At 39.4% G+C, this 22,758-nt stretch overlaps 1 pseudogene across 1 annotated transcript in view; it reads left to right on the top strand.

The window, feature by feature from the left end:
- Window positions 1-22,270, top strand: part of LOC309842007 — a 160,063-nt pseudogene extending 137,793 nt beyond the window's left edge. Inside the window, exon 2 of the transcript in view lies at window positions 21,989-22,270. The product of the transcript in view is annotated as an uncharacterized misc_RNA (transcript). The remainder of the gene's footprint in view (window positions 1-21,988) is intronic.
- The last annotated feature ends 488 nt before the right edge of the window (window positions 22,271-22,758 follow it).

The following is a 22,758-nucleotide window of genomic DNA, read 5'->3' as shown; positions in this document are numbered from 1 at the left end:
ACTGTTTGGCTCAATATATATATAATCCATCTGATAACTGCTTGGCACCTTTTTGTGTCCAAGAGTCCTTTTCAGATTAGGGGCATTTGTCTGGTGACTAAAAGCATCAGTCAAGGATATAGGTTGGATTAGAAACTGGGTGGAGAGGAGATAAGGGGGTCCATTTGGAGCTTTGTTTTGGGCAGCTGTCAGCTATACCATTTCCTAAAGATGTACCATCAGTTTATTCTGTGTATGGTCTGATCAGTGAACATTGGCAATTTTAGAAGGGAGGAGAAAAGCTTGTGAAAAGGCAGCAATTACATGGCCATTAGCAATGAGAGTGCCTGCAGAAGATTTGAATCCAGGGAATTTCCAAATTGATCTTCCCATAAAAACCAATAAGATATTGCTTAGAATGAGAAGTCTCTAAAAAATCTTAAATGTATTATAGAAGTTTTTTCCAATTCAAAAGATCCACAATCTGGACACTAAAAAGTGGAATCAGCAGTAGTATATTTATTCCAATAGCAACTCAATCCAATAAACCTCTCTATGGAAAGACCAAGAGGCAACCTCAGAAGCTGCTCTGCCAGAGGCCAAGGGAGAATTTATATGGGCTCTGCAACGCCACAGGGGACCAGACTGAGGGCTCTCTTTGAGAGGGAGGTCGGGGTGCAGTTTGCTTTCCTCTAAACCTCAAAAAACCTCAAAAAGGAGGTTCTTCCTTCCTTTCTGAGAGAAAACAAGTAAACAAACATAAAAACCTCCAGAGAACAAAAGCCTGAAAAAACCGGTTTCCTCAGAGCTCACCCCATTGAGGGGGTCTGGAGGACTTAACTCAAAGAACATCATGGCAAGCCCCTCCCCCAGAAAACCAACCAGGAAAGAAAAAAAAAAAAAGACTACAAGATATCAACCACCACTACTTCATAGGAAAACTTTTATTTTTAACTTGTTCCCACTATTCTGGTTCATTAGATAGATAGATAGATAGATAGATAGATATAGATATATAGATATATAGATGTATAGATATAGATAGATAAGTTTTTAACCTATTTACCATCACAGAGAGATATCCAGTACATCAAATTCCAAAATAACTTTGTAACCTGAACTTTTTGATACATGCATCTCTGCTTTCCTTTTGCATTTCTATTTTTTAAATTTTTTTAGTTTAGTTTAGTCTAGTTTATACTTATTAATTTTTATTTTCTAATATTCATATAGAGTTAAACTTCAAGGTAATCCCCCTTCCCCAAACAATGCTACCCCTATATGTAAACCAATTTTTAACCCCCCGTTATCTTAGGAAAGTTGAGTCCTTTAACACAGATATCAAGATACATCCAGGAAGAATCAAAACAACCTTCCTCGCCCAAACTGAGAATTTATAACCACTCTCCAAACTCACCAGTGTTTCTGTATTTTTGTGTTTCACCAGTGTTTCTGTATTTTTGTGTTTGTCCTGATAGTATATAAATCTTACACTTGGGGTTCTTTTTGAGGAGGTTCTTCCTTTATTTGCATATATATATATATATATATATATATATATATATATATATATATATTTTCTCTTGTCATATACTTCTCTTGTCATATACTTTTATCAGTCTTTTTGTTTGCCTGTTTTTGTTTGTATACTTCATTAATTTCACCTTGGGGCCCATTTGGGATGAATCTTCTCTTTTATCTTCCCTTTTTTTCCTGTCTCTCTCTCTCTCTTTTTTTCTTTTTCTTTTATTTTTTCTCTCGTTTGGGTGGGGAATCCTGATTGCTCAGAAGTGTTCCAGGGTGCACCTTGACTGCACCACGGTCGATACATTCAGCTACATCCGTTCAGCCATCTATCACCAAATGAGTAGGAGGAGGAATGCCCAACAGAAGAAAAATACAGAGGATGGGCCTTCTGCAACAGAGCTAACGGCTATCAACATAGACAATATGTGGGAAAGAGAATTCAGGCTACCAATTATCCAGACAATAACTAGGTTGGAGAAAGCCATGGATGACCAAGCAGAATGGATTAGGGCAGAACTGAAAGCTACCAGGGAAGAGCTTCACATTGCTCTCAAAGAGTTCCAATCTAATCTAGATTCTCTCAAAGCTAGGGTAACTGAGACAGAAGATAGGATTAAGGATCTGGAAGACAAAAAGATAGAGAGAAAGGATCAGGAGGAAGCCTGGAACAAACAGCTCAGAATCCATGAAAACAGAATCAGGGAAATAAATGATGCCATGAAACATTCCAACGTCAGAATTATTGGAATACCTGAAGTCTAGAAGATATAGTGGAACAAGTTATTCATGAAAATTTTCCCAATCTAACGAATGGAACCAGCCTTCATTTAATAGAGGCTGAATGGTCTCCACCCAAGATTATACATTCCAGAAAAACATCAAGGCACCTGATAGTCAAATTGAGGAATCATAATTTACATATAATCTCTTGAAAGCCAATGGGACAAAGAGGCTCCTTCCATACAGAGGAAAGGCCATCAGAATAACAACAGACCTTACCACAGAGACCTGGCAAGCCAGAAAGGGCTGGCAAGATATATTCAGGGCAGTAAATGAGAAGAACATGCAGCCAAGAATACTTTATCCAACAAGACTGAAATTCAAAAGGGATGGAGAGATAAAGAGTTTCCAAGACGAGCAAGGCTTAAAAGACTATGCAACCACCAAGCCGACATTGCAGGAAATATTAAGGGGGGTTCTATAAAAGAGAAAAAATCCTAAGAATAGCATTGAACAGAAATATAGAGACAATCTACAGAAATCTACAGAAATGTATAGACAATCAAAGGTAACACGATGTCAATAAAAACATATCTATCAATACTCACACTCAATGTGAATGGCGTAAATGCGCCCATAAAACGGCACAGGGTTGCAGATTGGATAAAATAACAGGACCCGTCCATATGTTGTCTCCAAGAGACCCATTTTGAACCTAAAGATACACCCAGACTGAAAGTGAAGGGACGAAGAAGCATCTTTCATGCCAATGGGCCTCAAAAGAAGGATGGGTAGTGATTCTCAGTCAGATAAATTAGATTTTAAACTAAAGACTGTAGTCAGAGATACAGAAGGACACTACATCATTCTTAAAGGGACTATCCACCAAGATGATCTAACAATTGTACATATCTATGCCGCCAATATGGGAGCAGCCAATTACATGAGAAAACTGTTAATCAAGATAAAGGATCATATTGATATGAATACACTAATCATAAGAGATCTAAAAATGCCTCTCTCAGGAGTAGAAAAATCATCAAAGCAGAAAATCAATAAAGAAACAAGAACATTGAGTGACACATTGGACCGGATGGACCTCATTGATATATACAGAACATTCCACCCTAAAACAACAGAATACTCATTCTTCTCAAGTGAACATGGATCCTTCTCCAGAATAGACCACATACTGGGTCACAAATCAGGACTCAACCCATACCAAAGAATGAGATTATTCCTGCACATTCTCAGATCACAATGCTTTGAAACTGGAGCTCAATCACAAGGAAAAGTTCCGAAGGAAGTTCAACACCTGGAAGCTAAAGAATACCTTGCTAAAGAATGCTTGGTTCAACCAGGAGATCAAGGAAGAACTGAAACAATTCATGGAAACCAATGAGAATGAAGACACTTTGATCCAAAACCTATGAGATACAGCAAAGGCGGTGCTAAGGGGGAAATACATATCCATCCAAGCATCTCTCAAAACAATTGAAAAATCCAGAACACACCAGCGGTCTCTACACGTTAAAGAACTGGAAAATCAACAACAAATCAAACCAACTCACACATAAGAAGGGAAATAATCAAGATTAGAGCTGAGATCGATGAGGTAGAAACCAGAGATACAGTAGAATGTATCAATGAAACTAGAAGCTGGTTTTTTGAAGGAATCAATAGATTGATAAACCATTGGCCACAATAATCCAAAAGAAAAGAGAGAAAGCTCAAAATTATAAAATTATGAATGAAAAGGGAGAGATCACAACTGACACCAAGGAAGTAGAAACATTAATCAGAAGTTATTATCAACAGTTATATGCCAATAAGCTTAGCAGCCTAGATGAAATGGATGCATTTCTGGAAAACTATAAACTCCCAAAATTGAATCAGGAAGAAATTGACAACCTGAATGGACCAATATTTAGTAATGAGATTGAAGCGGTCATCAAAAACCTCCCAAAAAACAAGAGCCCAGGACCTGATGGATTCCCTGGGAAATTCTACCAAACGTTCAACTATTCTCCTGAAGCTGTTACAAAAAATTGAAGCAGAAGGAAAACTTCCAGACTCTTTCTATGAAGCCAGCATTACCCTGATCCACAAACCAGGTAAAGACCCTATAAAAAGGAGAATTTCAGACCAATATCACTGATAAATATGGATGCTAAGATTCTCAACAATATCCTAGCTAGTAGGATCCAACAGCACATTAAAAAGATTATACACCATGACCAGGTGGGATTCATCCCTGGGTTACAAGGATGGTTCAACATTCGCAAATCAATCAATGTGGTAGAACAGATTAATAAGAGAAGAAAGACGAACCACATGGTACTCCCAAATGATGCAGAAAAAGCATTTGACAAAATTCAGCATACATTCCTGATTAAAAAGCTTCAAAGTATAGGGATAGAGGGAACATTCCCGAACTTCATCAAATTTACCTATGAAAGACCCACAGCAAATACCATCCTCAATGGGAAAAAGCTTTCAGCCTTCCCGTTGAGATCAAGAACAAGACAAGGATGCCCACTCTCACCACTCTTATTCAACATAGTATTAGAAGTCCTAGCAACAGCAATCAGAAAAAAAAGAGAAATCAAAGGTATCCAAATTGGCAATGAAGATGTCAAACTCTCTCTCTTCGCAGATGACATGATTCTTTATATGGAAAACCCAAAAGACTCCACCCCCAAACTACTAGAACTCATACAGCAATTCAGCAACGTGGCAGGATACAAAGACAATGTACAGAAATCAGTGGTTTTCTAATACACTATCAATGAAAATACAGAAAGGGAAATTAGAGAATCGATTCTGTTTAATATAGCACCAAAAACAATAAGATACCTGGGAATAAACCTAACTAAAGAGGTAAAGGATCTGTACTCGAGGAACTACAGAACACTCATGAAAGAAATTGAAGAAGACACAAAAAGATGGAAGACTACTCCATGCTTGGATTGGAAGAATAAACATGGTTAAAATGTCTATACTGCCTAGAGCAATCTATACTTTTAATGCCATTCCGATAAAAATTCCACCAGTATTTTTCAAAGAGCTGGAGCAAATAATCCTAAGATTTGTATGGAATCAGAAGAAAACCCGAATCGCTAAGGATATGTTAAAATAAAATAAAATAAAATAAAATAAAATAAAATAAAATAAAATAAAATAAAATAAAATAAAAAAACTGGGAACATCACATTACCTGATTTCAAGCTTTGCTACAAAGCTGTGATCACCAAGACAGCATGGTACTGACATATAAACAGACACATAAACCAGTGGAAGAGAGTAGAGAGCCCAGATATGAACTGTCAACTCTATGGTTAAATAATCTTTGACAAAACAGGAAAAAATATACTGTGGAAAAAAGTCTCTTCAATAAATGGTGCTGGGAAAACTGGACAGCTATATGTAGAAGAATGACACTTGACCATTCTTTTACACCGTACACACACACACACACACAAAAACCTCAAAATGGATAAAAAACCTCAATATGAGACAGGAATGCATCAGAATCCTAGAGGAGAACATAGACAGTAAACTCTTCGATATCAGCCACAGCGACTTCTTTCAAGATATGTCTCCAAAGGCAAAGGAAACAAAAGGAAAGATGAATATTTGGGACTTCATGAAGATCAAAACTTCTGCACAGCATAGGAAACAGTCAACAAAACAAAACAAAAAAAAAACCCATGGAATGAGAGAAGATATTTGCAAATGACAGTACAGAAAAAAGGTTGATATCCAGGATCTATAAAGATCTCCCAAACTCAACACACACAAAACAGACAATCATATAAAAAAAAAATGGGTAGAAGATATGAACTGATACTTCTCCAAAGAAGACATACAAATGGCTCTTAGACACATGAAAAAATGTTCATCATCACTAGCCATCAGGGAGATTCAAATTAAAACCACAAAGAGATATGACCTTACACCAGTTAGAATGGCCAAAATTAGTAAGACAGGAAACAACGTGTATTGAAGAGGATGTGGAGAAAGGGGAACCCTCTTCCACTGTTAATAGGAATGCCAGTTGATGCAGCCTCTTTGGAGAACAGTGTGGAGATTCCTCAAGAAATTACAAGTAGAGCTTCCCTGTGCCCCTGCCATTGTACTGCTTGGTATTTACCCCAAAGATACAGATGTATTGAAAAGAAGGGCCATCTGTATCCCAAAGATTATAGCAGCAATGGCCACGGTCTCCAAACTGTGGAAAGAACCAAGATGACCTTAAATGGATGAATGGATAAGGAAGATGTCCATATACACTATGGAGTATTGTGCCTATATCAGAAAGGATGAATACCTAAGTTTTGTAGCAACATGGACGGGACTGGAAGAGATTATGCTGAGTGAAATAAGTCAAGCAGAGAGAGTCAATTATATGGTTTCACTTATCTGTGGAGCATAATAAAGAACATGGAGGACAATGGGAGTTAGAGAGAAGCGAGTTGAGGGAAATTGGAAGGGGAGGTGAACCATGAGAGACTATGGACTCTGAAAAACAACCTGAGGCTTTTCAAGGGTCAGGGGGTGGGAGGTGGGGGGAACCAGGTGGTGGGTATTAGAGAGGGCATGGATTGCATGGAGCACTGGATGTGTTGCAAAAGCAATGAATACTGTTATGCTGAAAGAAAGAAAAGAAAAGAAAAGAATCTGCAACATCTTCAGGCACCTGGCTGGCTCATGCATTAGAGCATGTGATTTTTTTTTTTTAATTTATTTATTTTCAACATAACAGTATCATTATTTTTTCACCACACCCAGTGCTCCATGCAATCCGTGCCCTCTCTAATACCCACCACCTGGTACCCCAACATCCCACCCCCCCCGCCACTTCAAACCCCTCAGATTGTTTTTCAGAGTCCATAGTCTCTCATGATTCACCTCCCATTCCAATTTACCCTAACCCCCTTCTCTCTAACTGCCCATGTCCTCCAAGCTTTTTGTTATGCTCCACAAATAAGTGAAACCATATGGTAACTGACTCTCTCTGCTTGACTTATTTCACTCAGCATAATGTCCTCCAGTCCCGTCCATGTTGCTACAGAAGTTGGGTATTTGTCCTTTCTGAAGGAGGCATAATACTCCACAATGTATATGGACCACATCTTCCTTATCCATTCATCTGTTAAAGGGCGTCTTGGTTCTTTCCATAGTTTGGCGACCATGGCCATTGCTGCTATAAACATTGGGGTACAGATGGCCCTTCTTTTCATTACATCTGTAACTTTGGGGTAAATACCCAGGAGTGCAATGGCAGGGTCATAGGGAAGCTCTATTTTTAATTTCTTAAGGAATCTCCACACTGTTCTCCAAAGAGGCTGCACCAACTTGGATTCCCACCAACAGTGTAAGAGGGTTCCCCTTTCTCCACATCCCCTCCAACACATGTTGTTTCCTGTCTTGCTAAGTTTGTCCATTCTAACTGGTATAAGGTGATATCTCAATGTACTTTTAATTTGAATCTCCGTGATGGCTAGTGATCATGAACATTTTTTCATGTGTCTGATAGCCATTTGTATGTCTTTATTGGAGAACTGTCTGTCCATATCTTCTGCCCATTTTTTGATATGATTTTATGTTTTGTGTGTGTTGAGTTTGAGGACTTCATTATAGATCCTGGATATCAACCTTTTGTCTGTACTGTCATTTGCAAATATCTTCTCCATTCCGTGGGTTGCCTTTTTGTTTTCTTGACTGTTTCCTTTGCTCTGCAGAAGCTTTTGATTTTGATGACTTCCCAAAAGTTCATCTTCGCTTTTGTTTCCTTTGCCTTGGAGACATATCTTGAAAGAAGTTGCTGTGGCTATATGGAAGATTACTGCCTCTGTTCTCCTCTAGGATTCTGATGGATTCCTGTCTCACATTGCGGTCTTTTATCCATTTTGAGTTGATTTTTGAGTACGGTGTAAGAGAATGGTTGAGTTTCAGTCTTCTACATATAGCTGCCCATTTTCCCAGAACCATTTATTGAAGAGACTGTCTTTTTTCCACTGTATATATTTTCCTGTTTTGTCGAAGATTAATTGACCATAGAGTTGAGGGTCCATATATGGGCTCTCTACTCTGTTCCACTGGTCTATGTGTCTGTTTTTATGCCAGTACCATGCTGTCTTGGTGATCACAGCTTTGTAGTAAAGCTTGAAATCAGGTAACGTGATGCCCCCAGTTTTATTTTTGTTTTTCAAAATTTCCATAGCAATTCGGGGTCTCTTCTGATTCCATACAAATTTTAGGATTATTTGCTCCAGCTGTTTGAAGAATATCAGTGGAATTTTGATCAGAATGGCATTGAAAGTATAGATTGCTCTAGGCAGTATAGACATTTTAACAATGTTTATTCTTCCAATTCAAAAGCATGCAATGGTCTCCATCTTTATGTGTCTTCTTCAATTTCTTTCATGACTGTTCTGTAGTTCCTCGACTACAGATCCTTTACCTCTTTGGTTAGGTTTATTCCCAGGTATCTTATGATTCTTGGTGCTATAGTAAATGGAATCGATTCTCTAATTTCCATTTCTGTTTTTTCATTGTTAGTGTATAAGAAAGCCACAGATTTCTGTACATTGACTTTGTATCCTGCCATGTTACTGAATTGCTGTATGAGTTCTAGTAGTTTGGGGGTGGAGTCTTTTGGGTTTTCCATATAAAGAATCATGTCATCTGTGAAGAGAGAGAGTTTGACTTCTTCATGGCCAATTCGGATACCTTTTATTTCTATTTGTTGCCTGATTGCTGTTGCTAGGACTTCTAATACTATGTTGAACAAGAGTGGTGAGAGTGGGCATCCTTGTCATGTTCCTGATCTCAACGGGAAGGACGCAAGCTTTTTCCCGTTGAGGATGATATTTGCTGTGGGTCTTTCATAGATAGATTTGATGAAGTTCAGGAATGTTCCCTCTATCCCTATACTTTGAAGCATTTTAATCAGGAATGGATGCTGGATTTTGTCAAATGCTTTTTTTGCATCAATGAGAGGACCATGTGGTTCTTCTTTCTTCTCTTATTAATTTGTTCTATCACATTGATTGATTTGTGAATATTGAACCATCCGTGTAGCCCAGGGATAAATCCCACCTGGTCATGGTGGAAAATCTTTTTAATGTGCTGTTGGATCCTATTTGCTAGGATCTTGTTGAGAATCTTAGCATCCATATTCATCAGTGATATTGGTCTGAAATTCTCCTTTTTGGTAGGGTCTTTGCCTGGTTTGGGGATCAGGGTAATGCTGGCTTCATAGAAAGTGTCAGGAAGTTTTCCTTCTGCCTCAATTTTTTGAAACAGCTTCAGGAGAATAGGTCTTATTTCTTCTTTGAAAGTTTGGTAGAATTCCCCAGGGAAACCGTCAGGTCCTGGGCTCTTGTTTTTTGGGACGTTTTTGATGACCGCTTCAATCTCGTTGCTAGATATTGGTCCATTCAGGTTGTCAATTTCTTCCTGGTTCAATTTTGGGAGTTTATAGTTTTCCAGGAATGCATCCATTTCATCTAGGTTGCTTAGCTTATTGCATATAACTGTTGATAATAACCTCTGATGACTGTTTCTACTTCCTTGGTGTTTGTTGTGATCTCCCTTTTCATTCATAATTTTATGAATTTGGGCTTTCTCTCTTTTCTTTTGGATTAGTGTGGCCAATGGTTCATCGATGTTACTGATTCTTTCAAAAAACCAGCTTCTAGTTTCATTGATATGTTCTACTGTATCTCTGGTTTCTACCTCATCAATGAGCTCTAATCTTGATGATTTCCCTTCTTATGTGTGGAGTTGGTTTGATTTGTTGTTGATTCTCCAGTTCTTTAACGTGTAGAGACCGCTGGTGTGTTCCAATTTTTCAATTTTTTTGAGGGAGGCTTGGATGGTTATGTATTTTCCCCTTAGGACCGCCTTGGCTGTATCCCATAGGTTTTGGATCAAAGTGTCTTCATTCTCATTGTTTTCCATGAATTGTTTCAGTTCTTCCTTGATCTCCTGGTTGAACCAAGCATTCTTTAGCAAGGTATTCTTTAGCTTCCAGGTGTTTGAGTTCCTTCAGAACTTTTTCTTGTGATTGAGCTCCAGTTTCAAAGCATTTTGATCTGAGAATGTGCAGGGAATAATCTCATTCTTTGGTATGGGTTGAGTCCTGATTTGTGACCCAGTATGTGGTCTATTCTGGAGAAGGATCCATGTTCACTTGAGAAGAATGATTATTCTGCTGTTTTAGGGTGGAATGTTCTGTATATATCAATGAGGTCCATCTGGTCCAAGGAGTCATTCAATGCTCTTATTTATTTATTTTATTTCTGCTTCGATGATCTGTCTATTTCTGAGAGAGGCATGTTAAGATCTCCAACGATTAGTGTATTCATATCAATATGACTCTTTATCTTGATTAACAGTTTTCTTATTTAATGGCTGCTCACATATTGGCGGCATAGATATGTACAATTGTTAGATCATCTTGGTGGATAGTCCCCTTAAGAATGATGTAGTTTCTTTCTGGATTTCTGACTACAGTCTTTAGTTTAAAATCTAATTTGTCTGATATGAAAATCACTACCCCAGCCATCTTTTGAGGCCCATTGGCATGAAAGATGCTTCTCCATACCTTCACTTTCAGTCTGGATGTATCTTTAGGTTCAAAATGGGTTTCTTGCCGACAACATATGGTTAGGTCCTATCGTTTTCTCCAGCCTGCAACCCTGTGCCATTTTATGGGCGCATTTAGGCCATTCACATTGAGGGTGATTATTGATAGATACGTTTTTATTGACATCGTGTTACCTTTGAAGTCTTTCTTTCTGTTGGTTGTCTCTATATTTCTGTTCAATGCTATTCTTGGGATTTTTCCTCCTTTAAAGAACCCCCCTTAATATTTCCTGCAATGTCGGCTTGGTGGTTTCATAGTTTTTTAAGCCTTGCCGATCCTGGAAACTCTTTATCTCTACATCCATTTTGAATGTCAGTCTTGCTGGATAATGTATACTTGTCTGCATGTTCTTCTCATTCAGTGCCCTGATATATTTTGCCAGCCCTTTCTGGCTTGCCAGGTCTCTGTGGACAGTTCTGATGTTATTCTGATGGGGTTTTCTCTGTATGTAAGAATCTGCTTTGTCCTAGCTGCTTTCACGGGGTTCTGCCTACAATTATAATTCTTCATTCTTACTATTAGGTGTCTTGAGGACTTTCGAGAATCTGTAATCTTGGGGGGAAACCTTTTGGCCTCCAGTACATGAACGCTGGTTCTATTCACGAGATTTGGAAAATTTTCATGAAGAACTTGTTCCACTATATCTTCTAGACTTCTTTCTTTCTCCTCCCCTTCAGGGATTCCAATAATTCTGACATTTGAACGTTTCATGGCATCATTTATTTCCTTGATTCTGTTTTCTTGGCTTCTAAGCTGTTTGTTCCAGGCTTCCTCCTGATCCTTTCTCTCTATCTGTTTGTCCTCCAGATCACTAATTCTATCTTCTGTCTCAGTTACTCTAGCATTGAGAGAATTTAGATTAGATTGGAATTCATTGAGAGTATTGTGAAGCTCATCCCTGGTAGCTTTCAGCTCTTCCCTAATATTGAAACCATGCTCTCCGGTCGTTTTCAGTTTGGCCCTAATCAATTCCGTTTGGTCACCAATGGCTTTCTAAAACCTAGCTCTTGCTTGGATAATTGTTAGCCTGAATTCTCTTTCCGACATATTGTTTATGTTGATTGCCATTAGCTCTGCTGCAGAAGGTCCATCCTCTCTATTTTTCTTCTGTTGGGCATTCCTCCTCCCAGTCATTTTGGTGAGAGATGGCTGAACGGGTGTAGCTGGGTGTATCGACTGTTGTGCAGTCAAGGTGCACCCTGGAAGGCTTCTGAGCAATCAGGGTTTTCCACCCAAATGAGAGGAAAAAGAAAAGGAAAAGAAAAAAAGAGAGAGGGAGAGAGACAGGAAAGAAAGGTGAGATAAAAGAGGAGGTTTAGCCCAAATGGGCCCCAAGGTAAGATTTATGAAGTATACAAACAGACACAAACAAAAAGAGTAATAAAAGTATATGACAAGAGAAAAAAAAAAAATATATATATATATACAAATAAAGGAAGAACCTCGTCAAAAAAACCCTGAGCGTAAGATTTATATACTATCAGGACAAACACAGAAACACAGAAATACTGGTGGAAGAAAAAGATGGGAGAGTGGTTGTGAATTTTCATGCGGGTGAGGTAGGTTGTTTTGATTCTTCCTGGATGTATCTTGATATCTTTGTTAAAGGACTCAACTTTCCTAGGATAAGTGGGGAGGGGGGTTAGTAATTGGTTTACCTATAGGGGTGGCATTGATTGGGGAAAGGGAATTACCTTGAAATTTAACTCTATATGAATATTAGAAAATAAAAATTAAAAAAAGGAATAAACTAAACTAAACTAAAATTAAAAAAAAGAAATTTAAAAAATAGAAAGGCAAAAGGAAAACACAGGTGTATGTATCAAAAAGTTCAGGTTAGAGAGTTATTATGGAATTTGATGTACTGGACATCTCACTGTGACAGTAAATAGGTTAAAAAATTATCTATATAATAATAAAAAATTAACTATATTAATAAAACATGAGCCAGAATAATGGGATCGAATTAATAATAAAAATTGTCCTATGAAGCAGTGGTGGTTGTTCTCTTGTAGTCTTTTTTTGTTTTTTTCCCCTTTCCTGGTTGGTTTTCTGGGGGAGGGGCCTGCCGCTTGGGTTTTCAGTCCCTGAAGTTCTCTCAGCTAAGTCCTCCCGCCCCCCTCAAGGGGGTGGGCTCTGAGGAAACTGTTTTTTTCAGGCTTTTGTTCTCTGGAGGTTTTTATATTTGTTCACTTTTGTTTTTTTCTCTCTCTCCTTGACCACTTTTGATGGTTTTTGTAGGTTTAGAGGAAAGCAAACTGCACCCTGACCTCCCTCTCAGAGAGAAGCCTCAGTCTGGCTGCAGAGCCCATATAAATTCCCCCTTGGCAGGTGGCAGAGTATGTTCCCAATCGCGGTCCCTGGGGACTCAGGATTTTTTGTTTGTACCCAAAACCATGGCAGCGGTGTCTGTCTGGGCAGCTCTGGACTGCCAGAGAAGTTCCAAGCAGCGATCGCACACTGAGGTTTTCCCACTGGCCTGGGCTGGGAGTGTCTGGTCTTTCTGGTCGGAGAGCACCTGGCTGGCATTTGTATGCAGCTCTCTCAGGGGAGGGCGCAGGGCACAACTCGGACTCTGATGGCACAGCAGGGCACTTGTGAGGGGACTGCAAAAAGGCTGTGCTTCTGTTGGCTGGCGAGGCTCCCAGCCCCTCATGGGAGCTGGGCGCCATGCACTCTCAGGAGAGCTGGTGGTTCAGGGACAGAGACCTTGTTTCTCTGCAGCACTCTCTCTGGCTCTGAGCCAGGGGTGGCTGTCCTGGGTCTGGTGACTTAAGCCCCTGACCCTAACACCCGGATTCCTGCAATTTCCCCCAGGTGATCCTTTGCTCTTTTTGAGTGCTTTCTACCAGACTCCTGAGTTAATGCTGGTCCCCAGGCACAGGGCACTCTCCTATTGGGATATTACTTTACACTGGGTTGCCTCTGGTGGCTCCCTCCCCCTTTTGTTTATCTTTTGATATCAGTTTGACTTTCCCACTCTGCTTTACCTGCCCAGTGGCGTCTTCTGCTCTGGTAGAGATTCAGACGTGTATAATTCTGATCTCAGGCTGATTTCGTGGGTTATTGGAGATCTTTGGAAGGTAATCAGCTCACTTTAGGGTACAGGTTGAAAGGGCACCTCCTCCTACTTCCCCACCATCTTGTCTCCACCTTAGGAATATTTTTTATTCATTTGTTTTGTGAGAATTCTTTATACATTCCACCTTTTATTCCTTAAAAAGATATTGCAAAAATCTTCCCCTGTGTTGGTTTTTTAATACATTTAATGTGTTTTTTTGTGAATAAAATAATACACTTTTCAAACAGCCAGATTTGTGAAATTTTGCTTTGTAACTTTTTTAATGTCTTTGAGAAAACAGAAAATGTATATATTCATCTCTGCCCCTATTTCCTGGCAAGGAACTTCTGAAACCCTGATAATTTTTTGTTTCCACTGAGGCAACTCTGGGCAGGCTCCTGGATGGCTCCTAGATGGGGGCTAGTCTCCAAAATGACCAAGCCATGATTAGAAGATTGAAATTTTCAACCCTATCCCCTATCTTCCAGAGAAGGAGAGGTTAGGAAATGGAGTTAATAATTGATCATGCCTGTGTGAAGTCCAGGCTGTCAAACACATGCACACCAGGAGGGTGATGCACCCTACCTCCAAGCGGACAGAAGCTCCTGTACTTGGGACCCTCCCAGACCTCCTCCTCTTATGTCTTCATCTGTATTTCTGTATCCTTTACTATATCTCTTAATAAGCTGGTAAATATTAATGTTTCACTAAGTTCTGTGAGCTTCCAGCAAATTAATCAAACCTGAGAAGGGGCTCACAAACTTCTGTTTCATAGTCAAATTGAACAAAAATTGTGGGAACCTTGGGACCTACTTCCTATGATTGGCGTCTGAAGCTGGGGGGCAGATGTGTGGGACTGGGGCCTTAATCTGTGGTCTCTGACACCATTTCCAAGTAGATGATGTCAGAATTGAGTTAAACTGTAGGACACCCAGCTTATGTCTGTTAATTCTTGTTGGTGTGGGGGAAAAGAACAAACATGCATTTGGGAACCAAAAGTGTTAGAAACAAGGTGTTCTATGTGAGTAGTAAAGGACACACACAGGAGCGAAACACAGGGAGTAAAAAACCGGGTGTTCCCACTACAATCTACAATGCCTTATTTATGAAATATTTCTTTATCACAATTTATTATAATTTTTCACCATATTTTCTTTATATTTTATAGAAATTTTCATTTCTATATATTTATATGAATTTTATTTTCACCATATAAATAACCATTTGGTCATCATAGAAAAATCATTATTCCCTAAAAATCTGCACTGCCATTTCAATCATATAACAAGATTTCATATTTGCTTGCATCTAAAACAAGGCTCACACTTCTGATCCGTGCTCTAGCCATGGATCTCTGTGAGATTATCCACTATCTTTATTACTATAGTTATATGATCAATCATGCTATCTATTAGTGTTTATTCCCCCATGTAATTTTTAGAATGAGTTTATCACATTCCACAAAGGCAAGACAAAGCAAAGCAGAGCAAAGAGTGATATTGGAATTTTACCTGGTACTGTATTAAATATATATAATCTCATTAAGGCAATTTTCATCCTCAGTGATATTTATTTTTCTTTCATTGTATCATGAACATATGTATAGATCTTTACTTAGATCTTCTTTAGTATCTTTTAATAAAGTTTTTAAATTTTCTTTCTTTCTTTCTTTTTAAATTATTTATTTATTTGATAGAGAGAGACAGATCACAAGTAGGCAGAGAAGCAAGCAGAGGGGGAGGGGGAAGAAGGCTCCCTGCTTGAACAGAGAACCCAATGAGGTGCTTGAACCCAGGACCCTGAAATCATGACCTGAGCTGAAGGCAGAAGCTTATCCCACTGACACACCCAGGTGCCCCTAAAGTTTTTCTTTCAATCAAGTTTTAAAATTTTGTATATAAAAATCTTTTTTTAATTAATTAATTTTTAAATTTATTTTCAGCATAACAGTATTCATTATTTTTTTACCACACCCAGTGCTTTATGCAATCCGTGCCCTCTATAATACCCACCACCTGTTACCCCAACCTCCATCCCCCCCGCCACTTCAAACCCCTCATACATAAAAATCTTATTCATTTAAAAATATCTTATTCATTTTAAAATCATATTCAACTAAAATATTTAAAAATATTCATTAAAAATATCTTATTCATTAAAATTATTATATAGCTTATGTATTTTGCTCTTTTTAAAAACAGCATTCTTAAATCTTTTTATCTTGTTATTTTAAAAAAAGTATAAAAATATTGGCCTGACAATTTGCCATACTCTTATTTGTAATTTTCTACAAGAAATATTTTTATGCATAGATTCTTTTCTTGTTATCCCATATTGTTAGCAAGATGCCACAAGAAGTTGGTCAGATCAGAGGGCTGAAAGCTATCAGCAAGAGGGAGGATGGGGAAAGGACAAAAGCAGGGAGAAAACCCAGCTAGGTGTTTCACCTGATAGCCCCTTACATGAGCCCCTTAGAGCCAGACTGGAGATGAGGACATGTGCAGAAGCCCCTGTGAGTTGTCCTGAAGTTACCTTTAGCTCATTATAGTACCTTAGTACTCTCCTCCTATGGGGGGATGAGAACCCAATATTTTTCTGAGCATTGGATTTATGTGTTAGCATGTTGGCATGCTAGGCATGCACAGTTGAACCAAAGTGCCCAAGTAATAGAATATGCATAAGTTCCTTTAATGTATATGCAAGCTCTCTGCTCTCAGCCCTAAGGAACTGAATAAAAGTTTCTTGTACTAAGTGCATGGGGAGACAGTGGCTTTAAGAGCTATCTCCCTGTTTCCTTACTTGGTAGAACTAATAAAGAGTTTTTTGCTTTCAACATTTCCTTGGATTGTGTTCAATTTAATGCGCCACAAGCTGTAAACCTTTTGAGTTGAGTTACATTATTTCCTGGGGCTAAATTGTTAGATATTTGAACAGTATAAAGGAATGTTTATTTACACACCTTAAAGTATGTACTGAATCAGTGAATCATCATATTGTTATGTGTAATCAGTATGCTGATTTATTTCCATACCAGTGAAGCATGAATGTCCAATTCCATGCATCCTCTTCAACACTGAGTATTTGTTAGGCATTCAATCTTTGCCAATCTGATATGAATGAATAAATTAGATAAACACCCTATACCATAAAAAGATGAGGTTTTTTTTTTTTTTTTAATTCTTTGATGATTAGTAACACTGAATATATTTTCAGTTACTTTTTGACCATCTGTATTTCTTTTCTGGTGTGTATATTGTCTGTTCCTGTCATTTGTCCATCCTTTTATTGATGTGTTTGCATATTTTTTTATTGATTTATAAGAACTGGTTTTCTATATTCCTAGCAAATGTGTTGTAATTTCCCCCAATTGATCACTTTTCTTTCTGTTTTATTTATGGTGCTATTTTTTACATAGATTTTTAAATTTTAAATTAGACAAATTTATCAATTTTTGAAAAGGAGGAGACCACACTAAAAGTTAGTAACATACAAGGTTTTGTCTCTGCAAAGGGCTGCAGAGTACAGGGAAAAGAGCAAAATTTGCACCCTTTTAATGACATCCCACAGATAGATCTCAGCAGTGTTTCCTCCTATCCCTTAAGATTATAAGGACATAAGAGATAGATGAGTAGATGACATCAGAAAACCAAACCCTCATCTCTAAACATTTTTTTTTCTATTGAAATGACACCAAATCAATAGAAATCTATTGAAATCCAATAGCCATAGCTTAGGAATGATTCTTCATGATATTACAAGCATGCTACTGGTTTTTCACCTGTGCCCAAGTCAGATTAATTGATGGTTGGGAGCTGCTTTCCTTGCCTAGAGGCAAAGGCATGACCCAATGGCATTTGAGGCCCTTCATTCTAGGAATCAGTGAGCTGGTCTTCTGAGTAGCACTATTTGTGTCTTGACTTCTCCTTCCACAACTGAGCCCTGAGGAGAAACATGAGTAACATAGAGGCAGATCTTGGTAGGATGATATGGTCAGCATTCATCACTGTGCAGGTCTTATCTGATTGCCTTACATCACAGGAAAAAGCTATTTGCAAACTCTCAAGTGCTATGAAATGCTGGTGAAATGATTATAAATGCATGTCTTGGCTCAAGATACTGATGGAGGATGCAGACGTATCAGATCAGAGACTGTGCTCTCAAGAAGAATTCAATCCCATATGTTGCATAAAGGAAAATAAAGATAAAGCACAAAGTAGCCAGTCCAAAGTAGCAGTCATAGGTCAATTCAGCTTCAAAGAAAGATTCCTTCTCTTTAGGGAGCAAAGGAAAAAACCATGGAAACATAGATATTTGAATTCAAGGACAAGGAGTTTAGGTTTTATCCAGAATCAGTGAAGGTTCTTAAGAAAACTTCATTTACTGATAATGTGACTATATAGTTCACCATCCAAATTGGGACACGTTTGAGATTGAAAAAAAAAGTATATGATAATATATGCTGTGACAGAAGGCATAATCAAAACTGTCCCTGACAAATAAGGATGTATGGTAACTCTATTAAGTGGTCAGAGACAATTATTTCTTAGAAGATCTCTAATGAAGAAGAGACAGAAGGATAATCCAGGAAAGTGAGAGGCAAAAATGGCCAACAAAGTACATACACACACACACACACACACACACACACACACACACACACACACAGACTTTAACATATATGTATATATATAAAAACATGTATGTATGTTTAAACATACACATTTAGTCTCTGTATATTATTTGTATACCAACATGCATAGGTATAAACATGTATTTATATCTGGCAACTACTGGCTTCACCCTTTCTTTATGACTTATTTATTATGTTTTGCTTCAAGTTCTGGAGAATTTCAGATTCTCCCCCAGCGTTTCTGCCACTGGCAAGAAAGAGAGGATTTTCCTTCACATGCTTCTTCTGGCTTTAGTATGCCTTCTAATTAATTAATTAGTTTACTTTTGGAAAATCTCATCGTGGTATTGTACACCAACTTGAACCAGATGTGAACTCCTGTCCTTGCCCTTCATCTATTGAAAGTTAAGTAGAAAAATTTATGAGTGGAGAAAACAGTAATAAAAACCTTGAGCCAGGGAGTTGCCAGGAGCATAGAGAGCCCCTTAGAGGGCTCACTCACTGTGAGTTGCCCTGGCCCTGGCATCTGGATTTCCCACACTGAAACTCCACTCTTTCCAGCCCCTTCACTCTTTCCACCTGCCCCAAATTGGTCGCTATAATTATGCAGTGCAATGCAGAGTTCCCCTACTCCTGACCATCAACTCCTTACCTGGAGCTATTTCATAGTCAAACAAATCAAGACATTTTGCAGAACGAAGGAGAAAAAAGAAAGACGGTAAATAATTTGGGGAAAAAAACACATTGAAGTCCAGATTTCCCCTCCTTTGAAGGAAGCTATGACTTACAAAAGATATATGTTTTTCTTTTATTTATGAATATAGAGATTTATTATTATTTGAGGGTCCACCATGTTACAGGTTTTCTATCAGGCTCATTCTTTACATTGTCTTACTGACTGAAGCAATATAGCAACATCACTGTGAGATATTTTTAAGATTTATTTGTTTATTTGAGAGTGGTGGAGGGGCAGAGAGAGAACCTTCAAACAGATTCCTTGCTGAGCTCAGAGACTGCACAGGGTCTCAATCCCTGGACCCTGAGATCATTATTCTGAGCCAAAGTCAAAAGGCCACTTAACCAACTGAGCCACCCATGCAGCCCTCCCTATGGGATGCTTTTGTCTTTATTCATTCTTTATAATAGAGTAGCCAGACAAACAAAACTAAAAAAAGAGTCACTTTATGTACCTTTCACAAGGATGCACAGCTACAAGGTGGCAGAACCAGGATTGAATTCTAGGTTTGACTCTAGACTTTTAAAAGCAATGAGATACACCCGGGATCAGCAAATTTTTCAATAAAGGGCTAGCGACTAAATATTTCAGGCTTTGGGAGTCATAAAATTTTTGACTCAACAGCTCAAAACAGGAACTATGAGGCCTTCAAGGCGGCACTTGACTCTGCCATTGTACTTTGAAAATAGCCACAGATAATAAAGAAATAATCATGGATGGTTCCCACTAAAATGTTAGAAACAATGAAATTTGAATTGAATTTAATATAATTCCCATGTGTAGTAAAGTATTTTTTTTTAATTTTTCTTTCCAAACATTTAACATATAAAACCATTCTTGGTGGGATGCTTGGATGTCCCAGTTGGTTAAACATCTGCTTTCAGCTTGGGTCATGATCCTAGTGTCCTGGGACTGAGTCCCACATCAGGCTCCTTACTCAGTTGTAAGGCTTATTCTCCTTCTGTCTGCCTCTCCCTCTGCTTGTGCTCTCTCTCTGACAAATAAATGAATAAAATCTTAAAAAAAAAAAAAGACATTCTTAGTTTGCTGGCTATACAAAGCAGATAAAGGGGCAGATTTGGCTCCAGACAAGTTTGCTGACTTCTATGAGCCTGGCAGGATGGCTTAGACTTGGGCATAAGTAACAAAGTGTGAAGGTATCTCTAGATTTTATAGTCCAAAAGGGGCTGCCAAGAGCCACTGAGTTTATGTTGGCAGAAGAAAGGAAAGAAAGGGACTTGGGACCATGGGGCCCAAGGTCCCAAACAGGAACTATGAGGCCTTCAAGGTGGCACTTGCCAAAGAGAATGAAGCAGAAGATCAAAGTAAATATTCTACAACCATGTCACTCCTTGTTTCTAAGGAGCCCTATTCCTAGCTGGGAACAACTTCCATGAGCCCCACAGAAGGAGGTGGGGAGGAGCTGCCAGTCATTATCTGTCACAGGACCATGTGGGTGGTAGGAGGTGGTCCCCTCATGCCCAGGCTCTGTCTCACAGGCCGAGGGCAGAGCCTAAGGCCAGGGTAAAAGGGCCTTGGTGCCAGAGCCCCTCCATGCACTTATCTCCTGAGGTGCTCTTGACCTAGTGCTGCCTGTGCACTGGTAAGTGTTCCCTGGGACTAGGACCAGTGCTTTTCACAGAGGGAACTCAAATCGCAGCAGGGGGACTTATGCAGTGGGGATTTTGGGGAAAAAGATCCATTATGTCAGAGGAGGAGGGTTTGAGGAGTGCATGGGAAACAGAGGAGGAGTGCAGGCAGGAGTTTGGCACCACCTGGGGATATAGGGAGAACCAGATGGCTATGCCTTTGTGCTCTGGAGAAAGCAAATGGATCTACAGTGTGGCATGGCACTCAAGATGGGAACACTGAAGCACAGACCCTGGACTCTCCTCTGACGGGTTTCAGGAGGGAGCTTACCTGTGAAAATGCAGCACTCTTCCTCCCTGCAAAGGTGAGTTGTGGAGAGGGACCTGAGGCTCTTCCAAGCTTCTTAAACCTGCCTATTCATGAGTCTGAGAATGTGTTTGCTAACTTCCTGTGTTGATGAGAATAATGCAAGCCTGAGAATCACCCTGCCAACCTATCAGCATGAAGTGGTGGGGAAAGGAGACCTAGGTTCCAGACTGAGATCAGGGGTCTGGGGTCTAGTCCCAGGTTTTCAGAAGTTGAGAGGGTTATTAGTTTCTTTAATAACATGAGCTCACTAAAGCAGGCCATCTCCAGGATCCTTTGCAATGCTGACCTCACAGAATAAAATCGTCTTGGAAGTTATGACAAAAGGCACACTTAATGTATGTTTCCTTTAAGGAAATAATAGCCCCTGACATGGCTTATTAGTTGAACAGCTTCAGATCTGGAGGGCATGGTTGGAACGAGTTCCATTGTCACTTACAAGTCTTCAGATCCTTGGATGTGTTTAGTAATGTGGTTTGGTCTTAGTTTATTACCTTGTATACTGGAGAAAAGTGCATATCTGACTTACAAGGATCCCCTGAGGATCCAAAGAGATGGTGCCAGAGTATGGGAAAGCTGTCATGTGTTGGATTATAGAGATGTTTCTATGATTGTATGGGATACTAAGAGGGTGAGAGAGGCAGGAGGCTCTGTATCCTGGATCTGACTGTGTGACTTTCTCTTAGCTCCCTGTCCTACCAGCAGAATCAGCAGCAGTGCCAGTCCCCTCCCAAGTGTCCCACCCCCAAGTGCCCTCCAAAGTGTCCCCCAAAGTGCCCCTCAATTTTTTCCTGCTGCAGTGTCAGCTCTGGGGGTTGCTGCGGCTCCAGCTCCGGGGGTAGCAGCTGCTGCAACTTTGGGGGTGGCAATTGCTGCCTGAGCCACCACAGATGACACAGGTCCCACTGTCATAGACGCCAGAGCTCTGGCTGCTGCAGCCAGCCCTCAGGGGGCTCCAGCTGCTGTGGAGGAGGCAGCAGTCAGTCCTCTGGAGGCTGCTGCTGAAATGGACTCTGATCTCCGCTTCCCCTGACCTCCTTGAATGGTGGAGCCATCTGAGCAAAAGTTTGAGCTCTGGCCAGAGGATCCCTTTATCCTGGTTTCTACAAGCTAAAAACATTTCTCTAAACTCATATCCTGACTTTCTTCCCCCTATCTGTGGCTTCCCTGGGAATCCCAAAGCATAGACCTCATGTCCCTCTGCAAACATATTTTTGCATTCTTTTGTCAAAGAACTTGAAACAATAAAATGGAATCTGCTCACGAACTTGGCATAGACTGATTTTATTTCCCATTTTTGTCACCATTGTTTTCTTTTCCTCTGCCCTCTGCTGGTGGCTACAGAGGCATCAGTAGATAGAGGACAGGGTCAACTATAGGAAAGACATTTTTCACACTTTTGTATGTTTGCAATTTTCCCTAATTCTTTACTTTTCCTTTTACTTTTTATCTTTTGGAAGATTTTATTTACTCATTTGAGAGAGTGACAGAGA

The sequence above is a fragment of the Mustela nivalis genome (genome assembly GCF_964662115.1).
Source record: "Mustela nivalis genome assembly, chromosome: 10".
In the NCBI taxonomy this organism is placed as follows: domain Eukaryota; kingdom Metazoa; phylum Chordata; class Mammalia; order Carnivora; family Mustelidae; genus Mustela; species Mustela nivalis.
Note: the sequence above shows the minus strand (reverse complement) of the source record. Positions and strands in the feature narration are given on the sequence as shown.